Source organism: Oncorhynchus kisutch, unplaced genomic scaffold (genome assembly GCF_002021735.2).
Source record: "Oncorhynchus kisutch isolate 150728-3 unplaced genomic scaffold, Okis_V2 scaffold1811, whole genome shotgun sequence".
Lineage (NCBI taxonomy): Eukaryota > Metazoa > Chordata > Actinopteri > Salmoniformes > Salmonidae > Oncorhynchus > Oncorhynchus kisutch.
The window spans coordinates 1-15,599 of NW_022263756.1; the positions used below are offsets into that span (position 1 = coordinate 1).

At 38.6% G+C, this 15,599-nt stretch overlaps 39 non-coding genes across 39 annotated transcripts; all 39 read right to left on the reverse strand.

The window, feature by feature from the left end:
* Positions 1-205: 205 nt before the first annotated feature.
* trnam-cau (transfer RNA methionine (anticodon CAU)) lies at positions 206-278 on the reverse strand. The gene has a single exon. It is a non-coding gene; the product is annotated as a tRNA-Met (tRNA).
* A 664-nt stretch (positions 279-942) lies between these two features.
* Positions 943-1,015, reverse strand: trnam-cau (transfer RNA methionine (anticodon CAU)). Its single transcript has one exon. It is a non-coding gene; the product is annotated as a tRNA-Met (tRNA).
* A 638-nt stretch (positions 1,016-1,653) lies between these two features.
* trnam-cau (transfer RNA methionine (anticodon CAU)) lies at positions 1,654-1,726 on the reverse strand. Its single transcript has one exon. It is a non-coding gene; the product is annotated as a tRNA-Met (tRNA).
* A 281-nt stretch (positions 1,727-2,007) lies between these two features.
* On the reverse strand, positions 2,008-2,080 carry trnam-cau (transfer RNA methionine (anticodon CAU)). Its single transcript has one exon. It is a non-coding gene; the product is annotated as a tRNA-Met (tRNA).
* Positions 2,081-2,360: 280 nt separating this feature from the next.
* trnam-cau (transfer RNA methionine (anticodon CAU)) lies at positions 2,361-2,433 on the reverse strand. The gene has a single exon. It is a non-coding gene; the product is annotated as a tRNA-Met (tRNA).
* Positions 2,434-2,707: 274 nt separating this feature from the next.
* On the reverse strand, positions 2,708-2,780 carry trnam-cau (transfer RNA methionine (anticodon CAU)). Its single transcript has one exon. It is a non-coding gene; the product is annotated as a tRNA-Met (tRNA).
* A 283-nt stretch (positions 2,781-3,063) lies between these two features.
* trnam-cau (transfer RNA methionine (anticodon CAU)) lies at positions 3,064-3,136 on the reverse strand. Its single transcript has one exon. It is a non-coding gene; the product is annotated as a tRNA-Met (tRNA).
* A 280-nt stretch (positions 3,137-3,416) lies between these two features.
* On the reverse strand, positions 3,417-3,489 carry trnam-cau (transfer RNA methionine (anticodon CAU)). The gene has a single exon. It is a non-coding gene; the product is annotated as a tRNA-Met (tRNA).
* A 278-nt stretch (positions 3,490-3,767) lies between these two features.
* Positions 3,768-3,840, reverse strand: trnam-cau (transfer RNA methionine (anticodon CAU)). The gene has a single exon. It is a non-coding gene; the product is annotated as a tRNA-Met (tRNA).
* Positions 3,841-4,120: 280 nt separating this feature from the next.
* On the reverse strand, positions 4,121-4,193 carry trnam-cau (transfer RNA methionine (anticodon CAU)). Its single transcript has one exon. It is a non-coding gene; the product is annotated as a tRNA-Met (tRNA).
* A 280-nt stretch (positions 4,194-4,473) lies between these two features.
* On the reverse strand, positions 4,474-4,546 carry trnam-cau (transfer RNA methionine (anticodon CAU)). The gene has a single exon. It is a non-coding gene; the product is annotated as a tRNA-Met (tRNA).
* Positions 4,547-4,828: 282 nt separating this feature from the next.
* trnam-cau (transfer RNA methionine (anticodon CAU)) lies at positions 4,829-4,901 on the reverse strand. Its single transcript has one exon. It is a non-coding gene; the product is annotated as a tRNA-Met (tRNA).
* Positions 4,902-5,530: 629 nt separating this feature from the next.
* On the reverse strand, positions 5,531-5,603 carry trnam-cau (transfer RNA methionine (anticodon CAU)). Its single transcript has one exon. It is a non-coding gene; the product is annotated as a tRNA-Met (tRNA).
* A 629-nt stretch (positions 5,604-6,232) lies between these two features.
* Positions 6,233-6,305, reverse strand: trnam-cau (transfer RNA methionine (anticodon CAU)). The gene has a single exon. It is a non-coding gene; the product is annotated as a tRNA-Met (tRNA).
* A 627-nt stretch (positions 6,306-6,932) lies between these two features.
* On the reverse strand, positions 6,933-7,005 carry trnam-cau (transfer RNA methionine (anticodon CAU)). The gene has a single exon. It is a non-coding gene; the product is annotated as a tRNA-Met (tRNA).
* A 277-nt stretch (positions 7,006-7,282) lies between these two features.
* Positions 7,283-7,355, reverse strand: trnam-cau (transfer RNA methionine (anticodon CAU)). The gene has a single exon. It is a non-coding gene; the product is annotated as a tRNA-Met (tRNA).
* Positions 7,356-7,632: 277 nt separating this feature from the next.
* trnam-cau (transfer RNA methionine (anticodon CAU)) lies at positions 7,633-7,705 on the reverse strand. Its single transcript has one exon. It is a non-coding gene; the product is annotated as a tRNA-Met (tRNA).
* Positions 7,706-7,984: 279 nt separating this feature from the next.
* trnam-cau (transfer RNA methionine (anticodon CAU)) lies at positions 7,985-8,057 on the reverse strand. Its single transcript has one exon. It is a non-coding gene; the product is annotated as a tRNA-Met (tRNA).
* A 279-nt stretch (positions 8,058-8,336) lies between these two features.
* Positions 8,337-8,409, reverse strand: trnam-cau (transfer RNA methionine (anticodon CAU)). The gene has a single exon. It is a non-coding gene; the product is annotated as a tRNA-Met (tRNA).
* A 279-nt stretch (positions 8,410-8,688) lies between these two features.
* trnam-cau (transfer RNA methionine (anticodon CAU)) lies at positions 8,689-8,761 on the reverse strand. Its single transcript has one exon. It is a non-coding gene; the product is annotated as a tRNA-Met (tRNA).
* Positions 8,762-9,039: 278 nt separating this feature from the next.
* trnam-cau (transfer RNA methionine (anticodon CAU)) lies at positions 9,040-9,112 on the reverse strand. The gene has a single exon. It is a non-coding gene; the product is annotated as a tRNA-Met (tRNA).
* Positions 9,113-9,394: 282 nt separating this feature from the next.
* On the reverse strand, positions 9,395-9,467 carry trnam-cau (transfer RNA methionine (anticodon CAU)). The gene has a single exon. It is a non-coding gene; the product is annotated as a tRNA-Met (tRNA).
* A 278-nt stretch (positions 9,468-9,745) lies between these two features.
* trnam-cau (transfer RNA methionine (anticodon CAU)) lies at positions 9,746-9,818 on the reverse strand. Its single transcript has one exon. It is a non-coding gene; the product is annotated as a tRNA-Met (tRNA).
* A 281-nt stretch (positions 9,819-10,099) lies between these two features.
* trnam-cau (transfer RNA methionine (anticodon CAU)) lies at positions 10,100-10,172 on the reverse strand. The gene has a single exon. It is a non-coding gene; the product is annotated as a tRNA-Met (tRNA).
* Positions 10,173-10,455: 283 nt separating this feature from the next.
* Positions 10,456-10,528, reverse strand: trnam-cau (transfer RNA methionine (anticodon CAU)). Its single transcript has one exon. It is a non-coding gene; the product is annotated as a tRNA-Met (tRNA).
* A 278-nt stretch (positions 10,529-10,806) lies between these two features.
* trnam-cau (transfer RNA methionine (anticodon CAU)) lies at positions 10,807-10,879 on the reverse strand. Its single transcript has one exon. It is a non-coding gene; the product is annotated as a tRNA-Met (tRNA).
* A 280-nt stretch (positions 10,880-11,159) lies between these two features.
* On the reverse strand, positions 11,160-11,232 carry trnam-cau (transfer RNA methionine (anticodon CAU)). The gene has a single exon. It is a non-coding gene; the product is annotated as a tRNA-Met (tRNA).
* A 278-nt stretch (positions 11,233-11,510) lies between these two features.
* On the reverse strand, positions 11,511-11,583 carry trnam-cau (transfer RNA methionine (anticodon CAU)). The gene has a single exon. It is a non-coding gene; the product is annotated as a tRNA-Met (tRNA).
* A 278-nt stretch (positions 11,584-11,861) lies between these two features.
* Positions 11,862-11,934, reverse strand: trnam-cau (transfer RNA methionine (anticodon CAU)). The gene has a single exon. It is a non-coding gene; the product is annotated as a tRNA-Met (tRNA).
* A 279-nt stretch (positions 11,935-12,213) lies between these two features.
* Positions 12,214-12,286, reverse strand: trnam-cau (transfer RNA methionine (anticodon CAU)). Its single transcript has one exon. It is a non-coding gene; the product is annotated as a tRNA-Met (tRNA).
* A 278-nt stretch (positions 12,287-12,564) lies between these two features.
* trnam-cau (transfer RNA methionine (anticodon CAU)) lies at positions 12,565-12,637 on the reverse strand. The gene has a single exon. It is a non-coding gene; the product is annotated as a tRNA-Met (tRNA).
* Positions 12,638-12,914: 277 nt separating this feature from the next.
* Positions 12,915-12,987, reverse strand: trnam-cau (transfer RNA methionine (anticodon CAU)). Its single transcript has one exon. It is a non-coding gene; the product is annotated as a tRNA-Met (tRNA).
* A 281-nt stretch (positions 12,988-13,268) lies between these two features.
* Positions 13,269-13,341, reverse strand: trnam-cau (transfer RNA methionine (anticodon CAU)). The gene has a single exon. It is a non-coding gene; the product is annotated as a tRNA-Met (tRNA).
* A 279-nt stretch (positions 13,342-13,620) lies between these two features.
* Positions 13,621-13,693, reverse strand: trnam-cau (transfer RNA methionine (anticodon CAU)). The gene has a single exon. It is a non-coding gene; the product is annotated as a tRNA-Met (tRNA).
* A 280-nt stretch (positions 13,694-13,973) lies between these two features.
* On the reverse strand, positions 13,974-14,046 carry trnam-cau (transfer RNA methionine (anticodon CAU)). The gene has a single exon. It is a non-coding gene; the product is annotated as a tRNA-Met (tRNA).
* A 280-nt stretch (positions 14,047-14,326) lies between these two features.
* On the reverse strand, positions 14,327-14,399 carry trnam-cau (transfer RNA methionine (anticodon CAU)). Its single transcript has one exon. It is a non-coding gene; the product is annotated as a tRNA-Met (tRNA).
* Positions 14,400-14,680: 281 nt separating this feature from the next.
* Positions 14,681-14,753, reverse strand: trnam-cau (transfer RNA methionine (anticodon CAU)). Its single transcript has one exon. It is a non-coding gene; the product is annotated as a tRNA-Met (tRNA).
* Positions 14,754-15,032: 279 nt separating this feature from the next.
* On the reverse strand, positions 15,033-15,105 carry trnam-cau (transfer RNA methionine (anticodon CAU)). Its single transcript has one exon. It is a non-coding gene; the product is annotated as a tRNA-Met (tRNA).
* Positions 15,106-15,383: 278 nt separating this feature from the next.
* Positions 15,384-15,456, reverse strand: trnam-cau (transfer RNA methionine (anticodon CAU)). The gene has a single exon. It is a non-coding gene; the product is annotated as a tRNA-Met (tRNA).
* Positions 15,457-15,599: the final 143 nt, after the last annotated feature.

Genomic DNA, 15,599 nt, shown 5'->3' on the forward strand with positions numbered 1-15,599 from the left:
ACAGTGATGTTGAAAACACCGTGCCAAAATATAGTATGGTCTGAAATTCTACAACCCTGAGACAAAAAGATTGATTTCATTCTAAAGTAATACATATCGATATGGAATCCACCTTGACAAAAGTATGTATTGTGTGAAAGTCCAGAACAACAGTGAATTCATTTTCACTTCATCTTCAGCCAACACTGTCTTTGAAAAGCTTTGCTGCCCCGTGTGAGGATCGAACTCACGACCTTCAGATTATGAGACTGACGCGCTACCTACTGCGCTAACGAGGCCCTTATTGCAAAAAAGGGTTCCAAAAATCAGAAAATAAATATATTGATCCCGGAACTTCAGAATTTTGACAGGGATGTTGAAAAACCACACCGTGGCCAAAATAATATGTATGGTCCGAAATTCTACAACCTTGTGAAGAAAACAAAAAGGATTGAATTTCATTCTAAAGTAATACATATCGATACTGGACCTTAAGATGTGGTTCCAACCTTGAACAAAAGTATGTAATTGTGTGAAAGTCCAAAATGGACGATGAATTCATTTCAACTTGCATCTTCAGGGCCAACACTGTCTTTTGAAAAAGCTTTTGCTGCCCCGTGTGAAGGACGACACTCACGCAGCCTTCAGAGTATGAGACTGACGCCTACCTACTGCGCTAACGATGCCCTTCTTGCAAAAAGTTCCAAAAAGAAAGAAACAATATATTGATACCGAACTTCAGATTTTGACAGTGATGTTGAAACCACCGTGCCAAAATATATGTATGGTCCGAATATTCTACAACCTGTGAGACAAAAGATTGATTTCATTCTAAAGTAATACATATCGATATGGACCTTAAGATGTGGTATCCACCTTGACAAAAGTATGTATTGTGTGAAAGTCCAAGAAATCCAGTAGAACATTCATCTTCAGCCAACACTGTCTTTTGAAAAGCTTTGCTGCCCCGTGTGAGGATCGAACTCACGACCTTCAGATTATGAGACTGACGCGCTACCTACTGCGCTAACGAGGCCCTTCTTGCAAAAATTTCCAAAAAGAAAAAAAATATATTGATACCGAACTTCAGATTTTGACAGTGATGTTGAAACCACCGTGCCAAAATATATGTATGGTCCGAAATTCTACAACCTGTGAGACAAAAAGATTGATTCATTCTAAAGTAATACATATCGATATGGACCTTAAGATGTGGTATCCACCTTGACAAAAGTATGTAATTGTGTGAAAGTCCAGAATAGCAGTGAATTCATTTTCACTTCATCTTCAGCCAACACTCTTTTGAAAAAGCTTTGCTGCCCCGTGTGAGGATCGAACTCACGACCTTCAGATTATGAGACTGACGCGCTACCCTACTGCGCTAACGGAGGCCCTTCTTGCAAAAAGTTTCCAAAAAGAAAAAAAATATATTGATACCGAACTTCAGATTTTGACAGTGATGTTGAAACCACCGTGCCAAAATATATGTATGGTCTGAAATTCTACAACCTGTGAGACAAAAGATTGATTTCATTCTAAGTAAAACATATCGATATGGACCTTAAGATGTGGTATCCACCTTGACAAAAGTATGTATTGTGTGAAAGTCCAGAAATGACAGTGAATTCATTTTCACTTCATCTTCAGCCAACACTGTCTTTTGAAAAGCTTTGCTGCCCCGTGTGAGGATCGAACTCACGACCTTCAGATTATGAGACTGACGCGCTACCTACTGCGCTAACGAGGCCCTTCTTGCAAAAATTTCCAAAAAGAAAAAAAATATATTGATACCGAACTTCAGATTTTGACAGTGATGTTGAAACCACCGTGCCAAAATATATGTATGGTCCGAAATTCTACAACCTGTGAGACAAAAAGATTGATTTCATTCTAAAGTAATACATATCGATATGGACCTTAAGATGTGGTATCCACCTTGACAAAAGTATGTATTGTGTGAAAGTCCAGAAGACAGAGAATTCATTTTCACTTCATCTTCAGCCAACACTGTCTTTTGAAAAGCTTTGCTGCCCCGTGTGAGGATCGAACTCACGACCTTCAGATTATGAGACTGACGCGCTACCTACTGCGCTAACGAGGCCCTTCTTGCAAAAAGTTCCAAAAAGAAAAAAAATATATTGATACCGAACTTCAGATTTTGACAGTGATGTTGAAACCACCGTGCCAAAATATATGTATGGTCCGAAATTCTACAACCTGTGAGACAAAAAGATTGATTTCATTCTAAAGTAATACATATCGATATGGACCTTAAGATGTGGTATCCACCTTGACAAAAGTATGTATTGTGTGAAAGTCCAGAATGACAGTGAATTCATTTTCACTTCATCTTCAGCCAACACTCTTTTGAAAAGCTTTGCTGCCCCGTGTGAGGATCGAACTCACGACCTTCAGATTATGAGACTGACGCGCTACCTACTGCGCTAACGAGGCCCTTCTTGCAAAATGTCCAAAAAGAAAAAAAATATATTGATACCGAACTTCAGATTTTGACAGTGATGTTGAAACCACCGTGCCAAAATATATGTATGGTCCGAAATTCTACACCTGTGAGACAAAAAGATTGATTTCATTCTAAAGTAATACATATCGATATGGACCTTAAGATGTGGTATCCACCTTGACAAAAGTATGTATGTGTGAAAGTCCAGAATGACAGTGAATTCATTTCCTCATCTTCAGCCAACACTCTTTTGAAAAGCTTTGCTGCCCCGTGTGAGGATCGAACTCACGACCTTCAGATTATGAGACTGACGCGCTACCTACTGCGCTAACGAGGCCCTTCTTGCAAAATGTCCAAAAAGAAGAAAAAATATATTGATACCGAACTTCAGATTTTGACAGTGATGTTGAAACCACCGTGCCAAAATATATGTATGGTCTGAAATTCTACAACCCTGTGAGACAAAAAGATTGATTTCATTCTAAAGTAATACATATCGATATGGACCTTAAGATGTGGTATCCACCTTGACAAAAGTATGTATTGTGTGAAAGTCCAAAAGAACAGTGAATTCATTTTCACTTCATCTTCAGCCAACACTGTCTTTTGAAAAGCTTTGCTGCCCCGTGTGAGGATCGAACTCACGACCTTCAGATTATGAGACTGACGCGCTACCTACTGCGCTAACGAGGCCCTTCTTGCAAAAATTTCCAAAAAGAAAAAAAATATATTGATACCGAACTTCAGATTTTGACAGTGATGTTGAAACCACCGTGCCAAAATATATGTATGGTCCGAAATTCTACAACCTGTGAGACAAAAAGATTGATTTCATTCTAAAGTAATACATATCGATATGGACCTTAAGATGTGGTATCCACCTTGACAAAGTATGTATTGTGTGAAAGTCCAGAAAACAGTGAATTCATTTTCACTTCATCTTCAGCCAACACTGTCTTTTGAAAAGCTTTGCTGCCCCGTGTGAGGATCGAACTCACGACCTTCAGATTATGAGACTGACGCGCTACCTACTGCGCTAACGAGGCCCTTCTTGCAAAAATGTCCAAAAAGAAAAAAATATATTGATACCGAACTTCAGATTTTGACAGTGATGTTGAAACCACCGTGCCAAAATATATGTATGGTCCGAAATTCTACAACCTGTGAGACAAAAAGATTGATTTCATTCTAAAGTAATACATATCGATATGGACCTTAAGATGTGGTATCCACCTTGACAAAAGTATGTATGTGTGAAAGTCCAGAATGACAGTGAATTCATTTTCACTTCATCTTCAGCCAACACTCTTTTGAAAAGCTTTGCTGCCCCGTGTGAGGATCGAACTCACGACCTTCAGATTATGAGACTGACGCGCTACCTACTGCGCTAACGAGGCCCTTCTTGCAAAAATTTCCAAAAAGAAAAAAAATATATTGATACCGAACTTCAGATTTTGACAGTGATGTTGAAACCACCGTGCCAAAATATATGTATGGTCCGAAATTCTACAACCTGTGAGACAAAAAGATTGATTTCATTCTAAAGTAATACATATCGATATGGACCTTAAGATGTGGTATCCACCTTGACAAAAGTATGTATTGTGTGAAAGTCCAGAATGACAGAGAATTCATTTTCACTTCATCTTCAGCCAACACTCTTTTGAAAAGCTTTGCTGCCCCGTGTGAGGATCGAACTCACGACCTTCAGATTATGAGACTGACGCGCTACCTACTGCGCTAACGAGGCCCTTCTTGCAAAAATTTCCAAAAAGAAAAAAATATATTGATACCGAACTTCAGATTTTGACAGTGATGTTGAAACCACCGTGCCAAAATATATGTATGGTCCGAAATTCTACAACCTGTGAGACAAAAAGATTGATTTCATTCTAAAGTAATACATATCGATATGGACCTTAAGATGTGGTATCCACCTTGACAAAAGTATGTATTGTGTGAAAGTCCAAAATGACAGTGAATTCATTTCACTTCATCTTCAGCCAACACTGTCTTTTGAAAAGCTTTGCTGCCCCGTGTGAGGATCGAACTCACGACCTTCAGATTATGAGACTGACGCGCTACCTACTGCGCTAACGAGGCCCTTCTTGCAAAAATTTCCAAAAAGAAAAAAATATATTGATACCGAACTTCAGATTTTGACAGTGATGTTGAAACCACCGTGCCAAAATATATGTATGGTCTGAAATTCTACAACCTGTGAGACAAAAAGATTGATTTCATTCTAAAGTAATACATATCGATATGGACCTTAAGATGTGGTATCCACCTTGACAAAAGTATGTATTGTGTGAAAGTCCAGAACTGACAGTGAATTCATTTTCACTTCATCTTCAGCCAACACTGTCTTTTGAAAAGCTTTGCTGCCCCGTGTGAGGATCGAACTCACGACCTTCAGATTATGAGACTGACGCGCTACCTACTGCGCTAACGAGGCCCTTCTTGCAAAAAGTTCCAAAAAGAAAAAAATATATTGATACCGAACTTCAGATTTTGACAGTGATGTTGAAACCACCGTGCCAAAATATATGTATGGTCTGAAATTCTACAACCTGTGAGACAAAAAGATTGATTTCATTCTAAAGTAATACATATCGATATGGACCTTAAGATGTGGTATCCACCTTGACAAAAGTATGTATTGTGTGAAAGTCCAAAAAAACTGTGAATTCATTCTCACCTTCAGCCAACACTCTTTTGGAAAGCTTTGCTAACCCGTGTGAGGATCGAACTCACGACCTTCAGATTATGAGACTGACGCGCTACCTACTGCGCTAACGAGGCCCTTCTTGCAGAAATGTCCAAAAAGAAGAAACAAAATATTGATACCGAACTTCAGATTTTGACAGTGATGTTGAAACCACCGTGCCAAAATATATGTATGGTCCTGAAATTCTACAACCTGTGAGACAAAAAGATTGATTTCATTCTAAAGTAATACATATCGATATGGACCTTAAGATGTGGTATCCACCTTGACAAAAGTATGTATTGTGTGAAAGTCCAGAATGACAGTGAATTCATTTTCACTTCATCTTCAGCCAACACTCTTTTGAAAAGCTTTGCTGCCCCGTGTGAGGATCGAACTCACGACCTTCAGATTATGAGACTGACGCGCTACCTACTGCGCTAACGAGGCCCTTCTTGCAAAAATTTCCAAAAAGAAAAAAAATATATTGATACCGAACTTCAGATTTTGACAGTGATGTTGAAACCACCGTGCCAAAATATATGTATGGTCTGAAATTCTACAACCTGTGAGACAAAAAGATTGATTTCATTCTAAAGTAATACATATCGATATGGACCTTAAGATGTGGTATCCACCTTGACAAAAGTATGTATTGTGTGAAAGTCCAAAAAACAGTGAATTCATTTCCTCATCTTCAGCCAACACTCTTTTGAAAAGCTTTGCTAGCCCGTGTGAGGATCGAACTCACGACCTTCAGATTATGAGACTGACGCGCTACCTACTGCGCTAACGAGGCCCTTCTTGCAGAAATGTCCAAAAAGAAGAAAAAAATATTGATACCGAACTTCAGATTTTGACAGTGATGTTGAAACCACCGTGCCAAAATATATGTATGGTCCGAAATTCTACAACCTGTGAGACAAAAAGATTGATTTCATTCTAAAGTAATACATATCGATATGGACCTTAAGATGTGGTATCCACCTTGACAAAAGTATGTATTGTGTGAAAGTCCAGAATGACAGTGAATTCATTTTCACTTCATCTTCAGCCAACACTCTTTTGAAAAGCTTTGCTGCCCCGTGTGAGGATCGAACTCACGACCTTCAGATTATGAGACTGACGCGCTACCTACTGCGCTAACGAGGCCCTTCTTGCAAAAAGTTCCAAAAAGAAAAAAAATATATTGATACCGAACTTCAGATTTTGACAGTGATGTTGAAACCACCGTGCCAAAATATATGTATGGTCTGAAATTCTACAACCTGTGAGACAAAAAGATTGATTTCATTCTAAAGTAAAACATATCGATATGGACCTTAAGATGTGGTATCCACCTTGACAAAAGTATGTATTGTGTGAAAGTCCAAAAAACTGTGAATTCATTTCTCACCTTCAGCCAACACTCTTTGGAAAGCTTTGCTACCCGTGTGAGGATCGAACTCACGACCTTCAGATTATGAGACTGACGCGCTACCTACTGCGCTAACGAGGCCCTTCTTGCAGAAATGTCCAAAAAGAAGAAACAAAATATTGATACCGAACTTCAGATTTTGACAGTGATGTTGAAACCACCGTGCCAAAATATATGTATGGTCTGAAATTCTACAACCTGTGAGACAAAAAGATTGATTTCATTCTAAAGTAATACATATCGATATGGACCTTAAGATGTGGTATCCACCTTGACAAAAGTATGTATTGTGTGAAAGTCCAGAATGACAGTGAATTCATTTTCACTTCATCTTCAGCCAACACTCTTTTGAAAAGCTTTTCTGCCCCGTGTGAGGATCGAACTCACGACCTTCAGATTATGAGACTGACGCGCTACCTACTGCGCTAACGAGGCCCTTCTTGCAAAAATTTCCAAAAAGAAAAAATATATTGATACCGAACTTCAGATTTTGACAGTGATGTTGAAACCACCGTGCCAAAATATATGTATGGTCTGAAATTCTACAACCCTTGAGACAAAAAGATTGATTTCATTCTAAAGTAATACATATCGATATGGACCTTAAGATGTGGTATCCACCTTGACAAAGTATGTATTGTGTGAAAGTCCAGAATGACAGTGAATTCATTTTCACTTCATCTTCAGCCAACACTCTTTTGAAAAGCTTTGCTGCCCCGTGTGAGGATCGAACTCACGACCTTCAGATTATGAGACTGACGCGCTACCTACTGCGCTAACGAGGCCCTTCTTGCAAAAATTCCAAAAAGAAAAAAATATATTGATACCGAACTTCAGATTTTGACAGTGATGTTGAAACCACCGTGCCAAAATATATGTATGGTCCTGAAATTCTACAACCTGTGAGACAAAAAGATTGATTTCATTCTAAAGTAATACATATCGATATGGACCTTAAGATGTGGTATCCACCTTGACAAAAGTATGTATTGTGTGAAAGTCCAGAAGACAGTGAATTCATTTCACTTCATCTTCAGCCAACACTCTTTTGAAAAGCTTTGCTGCCCCGTGTGAGGATCGAACTCACGACCTTCAGATTATGAGACTGACGCGCTACCTACTGCGCTAACGAGGCCCTTCTTGCAAAAATGTTCCAAAAAGAAAAAAAATATATTGATACCGAACTTCAGATTTTGACAGTGATGTTGAAACCACCGTGCCAAAATATATGTATGGTCTGAAATTCTACAACCTGTGAGACAAAAAGATTGATTTCATTCTAAAGTAATACATATCGATATGGACCTTAAGATGTGGTATCCACCTTGACAAAAGTATGTATTGTGTGAAAGTCCAAAAGACAGTGAATTCATTTCACTTCATCTTCAGCCAACACTCTTTTGAAAAGCTTTGCTGCCCCGTGTGAGGATCGAACTCACGACCTTCAGATTATGAGACTGACGCGCTACCTACTGCGCTAACGAGGCCCTTCTTGCAAAAATTTCCAAAAAGAAAAAAATATATTGATACCGAACTTCAGATTTTGACAGTGATGTTGAAACCACCGTGCCAAAATATATGTATGGTCTGAAATTCTACAACCTGTGAGACAAAAAGATTGATTTCATTCTAAAGTAATACATATCGATATGGACCTTAAGATGTGGTATCCACCTTGACAAAAGTATGTATTGTGTGAAAGTCCAGAATGACAGTGAATTCATTTTCACTTCATCTTCAGCCAACACTCTTTTGAAAAGCTTTTCTGCCCCGTGTGAGGATCGAACTCACGACCTTCAGATTATGAGACTGACGCGCTACCTACTGCGCTAACGAGGCCCTTCTTGCAAAAATTTCCAAAAAGAAAAAAATATATTGATACCGAACTTCAGATTTTGACAGTGATGTTGAAACCACCGTGCCAAAATATATGTATGGTCTGAAATTCTACAACCTGTGAGACAAAAAGATTGATTTCATTCTAAAGTAATACATATCGATATGGACCTTAAGATGTGGTATCCACCTTGACAAAAGTATGTATTGTGTGAAAGTCCAAAAGACAGTGAATTCATTTCACTTCATCTTCAGCCAACACTGTCTTTTGAAAAGCTTTGCTGCCCCGTGTGAGGATCGAACTCACGACCTTCAGATTATGAGACTGACGCGCTACCTACTGCGCTAACGAGGCCCTTCTTGCAAAAATTTCCAAAAAGAAAAAAATATATTGATACCGAACTTCAGATTTTGACAGTGATGTTGAAACCACCGTGCCAAAATATATGTATGGTCCGAAATTCTACAACCTGTGAGACAAAAAGATTGATTTCATTCTAAAGTAATACATATCGATATGGACCTTAAGATGTGGTATCCACCTTGACAAAAGTATGTATTGTGTGAAAGTCCAGAAGACAGTGAATTCATTTTCACTTCATCTTCAGCCAACACTCTTTTGAAAAGCTTTGCTGCCCCGTGTGAGGATCGAACTCACGACCTTCAGATTATGAGACTGACGCGCTACCTACTGCGCTAACGAGGCCCTTCTTGCAAAAAGTTCCAAAAAGAAAAAATATATATTGATACCGAACTTCAGATTTTGACAGTGATGTTGAAACCACCGTGCCAAAATATATGTATGGTCTGAAATTCTACAACCTGTGAGACAAAAAGATTGATTTCATTCTAAAGTAATACATATCGATATGGACCTTAAGATGTGGTATCCACCTTGACAAAAGTATGTATTGTGTGAAAGTCCAAAACGACAGTGAATTCATTTTCACTTCATCTTCAGCCAACACTGTCTTTTGAAAAGCTTTGCTGCCCCGTGTGAGGATCGAACTCACGACCTTCAGATTATGAGACTGACGCGCTACCTACTGCGCTAACGAGGCCCTTCTTGCAAAAATGTCCAAAAAGAAAAAAATATATTGATACCGAACTTCAGATTTTGACAGTGATGTTGAAACCACCGTGCCAAAATATATGTATGGTCTGAAATTCTACAACCTGTGAGACAAAAAGATTGATTTCATTCTAAAGTAATACATATCGATATGGACCTTAAGATGTGGTATCCACCTTGACAAAAGTATGTATTGTGTGAAAGTCCAGAAGACAGTGAATTCATTTTCACTTCATCTTCAGCCAACACTCTTTTGAAAAGCTTTGCTGCCCCGTGTGAGGATCGAACTCACGACCTTCAGATTATGAGACTGACGCGCTACCTACTGCGCTAACGAGGCCCTTCTTGCAAAAATTTCCAAAAAGAAAAAAAATATATTGATACCGAACTTCAGATTTTGACAGTGATGTTGAAACCACCGTGCCAAAATATATGTATGGTCTGAAATTCTACAACCTGTGAGACAAAAAGATTGATTTCATTCTAAAGTAATACATATCGATATGGACCTTAAGATGTGGTATCCACCTTGACAAAAGTATGTATTGTGTGAAAGTCCAAAACGACAGTGAATTCATTTTCACTTCATCTTCAGCCAACACTTCTTTTGAAAAGCTTTGCTGCCCCGTGTGAGGATCGAACTCACGACCTTCAGATTATGAGACTGACGCGCTACCTACTGCGCTAACGAGGCCCTTCTTGCAAAAATTTCCAAAAAGAAAAAAAATATATTGATACCGAACTTCAGATTTTGACAGTGATGTTGAAACCACCGTGCCAAAATATATGTATGGTCTGAAATTCTACAACCCTGTGAGACAAAAAGATTGATTTCATTCTAAAGTAATACATATCGATATGGACCTTAAGATGTGGTATCCACCTTGACAAAAGTATGTATTGTGTGAAAGTCCAGAACGACAGAGAATTCATTTTCACTTCATCTTCAGCCAACACTGTCTTTTGAAAAGCTTTGCTGCCCCGTGTGAGGATCGAACTCACGACCTTCAGATTATGAGACTGACGCGCTACCTACTGCGCTAACGAGGCCCTTCTTGCAAAAATGTCCAAAAAGAAAAAAATATATTGATACCGAACTTCAGATTTTGACAGTGATGTTGAAACCACCGTGCCAAAATATATGTATGGTCTGAAATTCTACAACCTGTGAGACAAAAAGATTGATTTCATTCTAAAGTAATACATATCGATATGGACCTTAAGATGTGGTATCCACCTTGACAAAAGTATGTATTGTGTGAAAGTCCAAAAGACAGTGAATTCATTTTCACTTCATCTTCAGCCAACACTCTTTTGAAAAGCTTTGCTGCCCCGTGTGAGGATCGAACTCACGACCTTCAGATTATGAGACTGACGCGCTACCTACTGCGCTAACGAGGCCCTTCTTGCAAAAATTTCCAAAAAGAAAAAAAATATATTGATACCGAACTTCAGATTTTGACAGTGATGTTGAAACCACCGTGCCAAAATATATGTATGGTCTGAAATTCTACAACCTGTGAGACAAAAAGATTGATTTCATTCTAAAGTAATACATATCGATATGGACCTTAAGATGTGGTATCCACCTTGACAAAAGTATGTATTGTGTGAAAGTCCAGAATGACAGTGAATTCATTTTCACTTCATCTTCAGCCAACACTCTTTTGAAAAGCTTTGCTGCCCCGTGTGAGGATCGAACTCACGACCTTCAGATTATGAGACTGACGCGCTACCTACTGCGCTAACGAGGCCCTTCTTGCAAAAATGTCCAAAAAGAAAAAAATATATTGATACCGAACTTCAGATTTTGACAGTGATGTTGAAACCACCGTGCCAAAATATATGTATGGTCTGAAATTCTACAACCTGTGAGACAAAAAGATTGATTTCATTCTAAAGTAATACATATCGATATGGACCTTAAGATGTGGTATCCACCTTGACAAAAGTATGTATTGTGTGAAAGTCCAAAACGACAGTGAATTCATTTCACTTCATCTTCAGCCAACACTCTTTTGAAAAGCTTTGCTGCCCCGTGTGAGGATCGAACTCACGACCTTCAGATTATGAGACTGACGCGCTACCTACTGCGCTAACGAGGCCCTTCTTGCAAAATTTCCAAAAAGAAAAAAATATATTGATACCGAACTTCAGATTTTGACAGTGATGTTGAAACCACCGTGCCAAAATATATGTATGGTCTGAAATTCTACAACCTGTGAGACAAAAAGATTGATTTCATTCTAAAGTAATACATATCGATATGGACCTTAAGATGTGGTATCCACCTTGACAAAAGTATGTATTGTGTGAAAGTCCAAAACAACAGTGAATTCATTTTCACTTCATCTTCAGCCAACACTCTTTTGAAAAGCTTTGCTGCCCCGTGTGAGGATCGAACTCACGACCTTCAGATTATGAGACTGACGCGCTACCTACTGCGCTAACGAGGCCCTTCTTGCAAAAATTTCCAAAAAGAAAAAAATATATTGATACCGAACTTCAGATTTTGACAGTGATGTTGAAACCACCGTGCCAAAATATATGTATGGTCTGAAATTCTACAACCTGTGAGACAAAAAGATTGATTTCATTCTAAAGTAATACATATCGATATGGACCTTAAGATGTGGTATCCACCTTGACAAAAGTATGTATTGTGTGAAAGTCCAAAATGACAGTGAATTCATTTTCACTTCATCTTCAGCCAACACTCTTTTGAAAAGCTTTGCTGCCCCGTGTGAGGATCGAACTCACGACCTTCAGATTATGAGACTGACGCGCTACCTACTGCGCTAACGAGGCCCTTCTTGCAAAAATTTCCAAAAAGAAAAAAATATATTGATACCGAACTTCAGATTTTGACAGTGATGTTGAAACCACCGTGCCAAAATATATGTATGGTCTGAAATTCTACAACCCTGTGAGACAAAAAGATTGATTTCATTCTAAAGTAATACATATCGATATGGACCTTAAGATGTGGTATCCACCTTGACAAAAGTATGTATTGTGTGAAAGTCCAAAAAACAGTGAATTCATTTCACTTCATCTTCAGCCAACACTCTTTTGAAAAGCTTTGCTGCCCCGTGTGAGGATCGAACTCACGACCTTCAGATTATGAGACTGACGCGCTACCTACTGCGCTAACGAGGCCCTTCTTGCAAAATGTCCAAAAAGAAGAAAAAAATATTGATACCGAACTTCAGATTTTGACAGTGATGTTGAAACCACCGTGCCAAAATATATGTATGGTCTGAAATTCTACAACCCTGAGACAAAAAGATTGATTTCATTCTAAAGTAATACATATCGATATGGACCTTAAGATGTGGTATCCACCTTGACAAAAGTATGTATTGTGTGAAAGTCCAAAACACAGTGAATTCATTTTCACTTCATCTTCAGCCAACACTCTTTTGAAAAGCTTTGCTGCCCCGTGTGAGGATCGAACTCACGACCTTCAGATTATGAGACTGACGCGCTACCTACTGCGCTAACGAGGCCCTTCTTGCAAAAATTTCCAAAAAGAAAAAAAATATATTGATACCGAACTTCAGATTTTGACAGTGATGTTGAAACCACCGTGCCAAAATATATGTATGGTCTGAAATTCTACAACCCTGTGAGACAAAAAGATTGATTTCATTCTAAAGTAATACATATCGATATGGACCTTAAGATGTGGTATCCACCTTGACAAAAGTATGTATTGTGTGAAAGTCCAGAATGACAGTGAATTCATTTTCACTTCATCTTCAGCCAACACTCTTTTGAAAAGCTTTGCTGCCCCGTGTGAGGATCGAACTCACGACCTTCAGATTATGAGACTGACGCGCTACCTACTGCGCTAACGAGGCCCTTCTTGCAAAATGTCCAAAAAGAAAAAAAATATATTGATACCGAACTTCAGATTTTGACAGTGATGTTGAAACCACCGTGCCAAAATATATGTATGGTCTGAAATTCTACAACCTGTGAGACAAAAAGATTGATTTCATTCTAAAGTAATACATATCGATATGGACCTTAAGATGTGGTATCCACCTTGACAAAAGTATGTATTGTGTGAAAGTCCAAAATGACAGTGAATTCATTTTCACTTCATCTTCAGCCAACACTCTTTTGAAAAGCTTTGCTGCCCCGTGTGAGGATCGAACTCACGACCTTCAGATTATGAGACTGACGCGCTACCTACTGCGCTAACGAGGCCCTTCTTGCAAAAATGTCCAAAAAGAAGAAAAAATATATTGATACCGAACTTCAGATTTTGACAGTGATGTTGAAACCACCGTGCCAAAATATATGTATGGTCTGAAATTCTACAACCTGTGAGACAAAAAGATTGATTTCATTCTAAAGTAATACATATCGATATGGACCTTAAGATGTGGTATCCACCTTGACAAAAGTATGTATTGTGTGAAAGTCCAAAAGACAGTGAATTCATTTTCACTTCATCTTCAGCCAACACTCTTTTGAAAAGCTTTGCTGCCCCGTGTGAGGATCGAACTCACGACCTTCAGATTATGAGACTGACGCGCTACCTACTGCGCTAACGAGGCCCTTCTTGCAAAAATTTCCAAAAAGAAAAAAAATATATTGATACCGAACTTCAGATTTTGACAGTGATGTTGAAACCACCGTGCCAAAATATATGTATGGTCTGAAATTCTACAACCTGTGAGACAAAAAGATTGATTTCATTCTAAAGTAATACATATCGATATGGACCTTAAGATGTGGTATCCACCTTGACAAAAGTATGTATTGTGTGAAAGTCCAAAACGACAGTGAATTCATTTTCACTTCATCTTCAGCCAACACTCTTTTGAAAAGCTTTGCTGCCCCGTGTGAGGATCGAACTCACGACCTTCAGATTATGAGACTGACGCGCTACCTACTGCGCTAACGAGGCCCTTCTTGCAAAAATGTCCAAAAAGAAGAAAAAATATATTGATACCGAACTTCAGATTTTGACAGTGATGTTGAAACCACCGTGCCAAAATATATGTATGGTCTGAAATTCTACAACCCTGGAGACAAAAAGATTGATTTCATTCTAAAGTAATACATATCGATATGGACCTTAAGATGTGGTATCCACCTTGACAAAAGTATGTATTGTGTGAAAGTCCAAAACGACAGTGAATTCATTTTCACTTCATCTTCAGCCAACACTCTTTTGAAAAGCTTTGCTGCCCCGTGTGAGGATCGAACTCACGACCTTCAGATTATGAGACTGACGCGCTACCTACTGCGCTAACGAGGCCCTTCTTGCAAAATGTCCAAAAGAAGAAAAAAAATATTGATACCGAACTTCAGATTTTGACAGTGATGTTGAAACCACCGTGCCAAAATATATGTATGGTCTGAAATTCTACAACCTGTGAGACAAAAAGATTGATTTCATTCTAAAGTAATACATATCGATATGGACCTTAAGATGTGGTATCCACCTTGACAAAAGTATGTATTGTGTGAAAGTCCAGAACGACAGTGAATTCATTTTCACTTCATCTTCAGCCAACACTCTTTTGAAAAGCTTTGCTGCCCCGTGTGAGGATCGAACTCACGACCTTCAGATTATGAGACTGACGCGCTACCTACTGCGCTAACGAGGCCCTTCTTGCAAAAATGTCCAAAAAGAAAAAAATATATTGATACCGAACTTCAGATTTTGACAGTGATGTTGAAACCACCGTGCCAAAATATATGTATGGTCTGAAATTCTACAACCCTGAGACAAAAAGATTGATTTCATTCTAAAGTAATACATATCGATATGGACCTTAAGATGTGGTATCCACCTTGACAAAAGTATGTATTGTGTGAAAGTCCAAAACAACAGTGAATTCATTTTCACTTCATCTTCAGCCAACACTCTTTTGAAAAGCTTTGCTGCCCCGTGTGAGGATCGAACTCACGACCTTCAGATTATGAGACTGACGCGCTACCTACTGCGCTAACGAGGCCCTTCTTGCAAAAATGTCCAAAAAGAAAAAAAATATATTGATACCGAACTTCAGATTTTGACAGTGATGTTGAAACCACCGTGCCAAAATATATGTATGGTCTGAAATTCTACAACCCTGTGAGACAAAAAGATTGATTTCAT